The sequence below is a fragment of the Rhinichthys klamathensis genome, unplaced genomic scaffold (assembly GCF_029890125.1).
Source record: "Rhinichthys klamathensis goyatoka isolate OS25496 unplaced genomic scaffold, OSU_Roscu_1.1 h1tg000088l_1, whole genome shotgun sequence".
Lineage (NCBI taxonomy): Eukaryota > Metazoa > Chordata > Actinopteri > Cypriniformes > Leuciscidae > Rhinichthys > Rhinichthys klamathensis.
Window position 1 is genome coordinate 956,880 of NW_026606628.1, and position 3,813 is coordinate 960,692.

Consider the following 3,813-nt stretch of genomic DNA (forward strand, 5'->3'; position numbering starts at 1 on the left):
GCGCTGAGCAGCTCTGTTGAATGCCGAGTGCAGGGGTGCGTGTGAGATTACAGGCACGCTCGCTGTAATGCTCACAGAGTGAGATGGGGAAATATTTAACACTGTGTGTATAGTGCTTATGGGTGGGGGTGCATAGACTGTGGTAGGCACGCGCGCCACTTTCATAAAACTTCCCGCTCGTGGCGGGAGGTTTTTGGCCATATAAACAGTGTTTGTGAGTTGGGGTGCGTGCATAACAGCGGGCACACGCGCTACTCTTATACAACTTCCCGCTTTTACTGGGGAAGTGTTTATAACTGTGGGAACAGTGCTTGTGTGTAGTGGTGCATACGTGACAGTTGGCACACAATCTACATTTATGGGGCGTCCAGCCTGAGCTGGGAAAACATTTGCCACTGCGTTGACAGTTTTGATATGTGGGAATGCGCACTTTGGTGTGGACACGTGACCCTTTAATGACACAGGCAGAAAATAGCTCTTTATGTGATTTCTGTGTGTCGCCGTAAAAACGGCGTTTGTTTGCAGGTGGGCGAGCTGTGTGGCTGGCACATTGGCTGCTGTATAGACATTTCCAGCCGCCTGTAAGGGGACTGGGTAATGCTTTAAACGTTTTGGAGAGAACGGTCCGGCTCTTGCGAGACACCCGCTCTCCCTTTTCCTCCCTGTAGCTAGGAGGACTTACGAGGCTCTGGGTTCAGCACAATCCTGGGCCGAGGTCCCCGTCGCTCGGGCGGTTGTTTCCTGTTGGCGGAGCGTGAGCGGCGTCGAAAATCCGTTTCAGGTTTGGGCTGAGAGACGGGGGGCGCCGTCTTAGCTCGCTGCTGCTGAGGCGGCCGTTGGCGGCTCTGCGATGAGCTAGATCGCTTGGGCAGGAAGTGACGCATAGCCTGTGAGTCCTTACGGGCTTCGGTGAAGCGCTCGCCGAACTCCTTCACCGCTGGTCCAAACAGGCCGCTTTGGGAGATAGGCGCGTCGAGAAATGACGCCTTATCTGCATCCTTCATCTCTGTTAGCGTCAGCCACAGATGGCGCTCAAGGACAGTCAGGTTAGCCATAGCACGGCCGATGGATTGGGCGGTGGCTTTTGTAGCTCGCAGCGCTATGTCAGTGGCGCTGCGTAGGTCCTTAAATGCCTCAGGATCGGGTCCAGACTCGTCCATACTGCGGAGAAGTTTGGCTTGAAACACCTGGAGGACAGCCATAGAGTGAAGCGCTGATGCAGCTTGGCCGGCGGCGGCGTATGCGCGACCGGCGAGAGCTGAAGTAGACCGGCAAGGCTTCGAGGGATGAGAAGCTTTAGCTTTCCATCCAGCGTTGGAGGGTGGACACAGATGATTGGCCACAGCCTCCTCGAGGGGCGGGGTCCCCTCATAGCCTCTTTCTTTCGCGCCGTCCACAGAGGAGAGCGACAAAGAAAAAGAAGGCTTCAGGCGAGCGGAGTGCGGGGCTTTCCACGACTTCGTGAGTTCGTCGTGAACTTCCGGGAAGAAGGGGGAGGGTCTTTGTCGAGGGGCCTGTCGGCGCCCCTGCAGGAACCACTCGTCCAGTCGGCTGCGGGCGGGTTCTTCCGGGGAAGACCAATCGAGCCCGAGGTCTTCCACGGCCTTAGAGAGAATGCGGACGATCTCCGAGTCCATGCTGGAGCCCGCGCTCGTGCCCGCTGATGTCGATGGAGCGGGGTCGAAGGACGAGCCCGGCCAGTCGTCGGATGCAGCATCACAGGAAAAACTGTCATCCTTATCATCGTCATCCCCTGACGCGCCAAACGAGACGAGCCCCATCGCTCCGCTGGAGGGGTGCTGGTCCGCCTGTGTGAACTGGACTGGCGGCGGGGAGTCTTCGGGTGGTGGTGAAGCACGCGGGGATTGGCCCGGCGTGACATCACTGCAAACCGCGTGCTCCGGCGGCCTCTGTGAGCGGCATTTTTTCTTTCGCGGCTCGACTAGAGGAGACGGCAGCACGGAAGAGGTGGGCTCTTTCGCGGTGAAAACGGTGAAGCGAGCGCGCAGCTCGGTGAGGCCCAGGGCGTCACACTCGGGACATCCGCCTCGAGTGAGGGCAGCCTCTGCGTGGTCCGGTCCCAGGCAGCGGGCGCAGATGATGTGACGATCCCCGTCCTGAAGAGAGCCTCGACAGGAGGCGCAGGAAGGCATTTGAAACAACGCCTTGTTAAATTTGCTCTTTTAGAAAGTGTCGCGGGGGCGAACACTGATAGCTTTTGAAAGGATATTAGATGATGCGCGCCGGATGGCTTAGCAGAAGGGCGATCGAAGGCGGCTGAAGGCGCCGGCGTCCTCGAAGCAGTCCTGCTGTAGGCTTGTCGACGGCGGCGGCGAAAAGACTCCAACAAATCCGGAGGATCCAGCGAAGAGAAGGTTCTTTGCTGAAGGAGATTAAATCTAAAGAACTCAGACGACGGGGCGCCCAATATATAGCCCTTGGCCACGCCCATCTTGGCGGGCTCTAAGCACGCTCATTGGAAGCGGGTTCAGAGTCGCCCCGTCATTGGTTCGTGCAAGTTGCCGCAGCACAGCCAATGACCGAGCTGCCTCGCTCATTGCTGTATGCTGTGCAGCTGCAATGCGTTTTACATAAAGACTTCAATATTTCTCGAGAAAAGGAGTTTTCCCATAGCGTAAGCTTACGCAATAAGAGGAACCTCTCGAAAGGGAACGCGAGTTACGTAATCGGATTACTTTTTTCAAGTACTGTAAATAGTAAAATAATACATTACTTTTAAATTTGTATTAGATAGTTTTTCAAATAAGTAACGCAAGTAACTTTGTTTTCCCATTTATTGGCAGACACCTGTCCTGCCCCCATGTTGAGAGAAATTTGGAGCAACGTTGTGTGCGCTGTGTTAACATATTGTAATTCTACACTAAATGTGAGCAGACTTTTACTCAACTCACTTGCAAAAAAACAGATTCACTATTCCTCAAAATGAATAAAAACAGTAAAATGCAAACTCGCAATTACGCAAACCTGCAATATGTTAAATTACACAAATATACTTTATGTATTTAATCTCACTTTATTAACCAATGTCTTTGTAGTTGACCTTCGATGATCTGATTTAACCATAGGTGTAAAGTCCAAGGGTCCGAAAGTAAAAGTCCTTCCATATGTTTATTCCACCCATGAACTGATTTCACTAGTTCTATCTCCTGGCTGAAAAACTGTGCTTATTAGCAAAGGTGATTGGAACAAAATACTGAGGAGGACTTTTACTTTCTGAACCTCTTTACACCTCTGGATTTAACCATACCAATAAGCAAAAACGATATTTTTTATTGCTGAAATAAGAGTACTGAACTCTCTTCTCCTGCGTCCTATTCTTCTGCAATCCAGAATGGCAGCACTGCTGAAAGGTTTGTTTGAGCTGCGCCCTCTACTGTAAAGGTGTGAATTTGCATTTCCTTCAGCCTGAGGCTTATTCATTACATTTGCCAAAACCATAACTTTTTATAATTAGGGCCCAAGCCTTGAAAAGGCGAAGGCCCTATTGTTTTCCTAAGGATTATTTATTATTATTATTATTATTCTTTTTCTATCAACCTTTCGGGCACTTTTGGGGCTCTTAACGTGCTCGAAAACTCTTGAAACTTTGCACACAGGTCAGAACCCGCGGCCATCAGGGCTGAAGCTGGTACCCGGGCGTGGCAGGGGGGCTCGACAGCGCCCCCTGGAACGCGGTCCGAAAACTGGGTGTATAAATCAAACACGCTTTCATGTAATAATTTGAAACTTGGTACACATATAGATCTCATCGGTTCATATATCCTTCATGCTCTTACTTTTTACGCCAGCCCA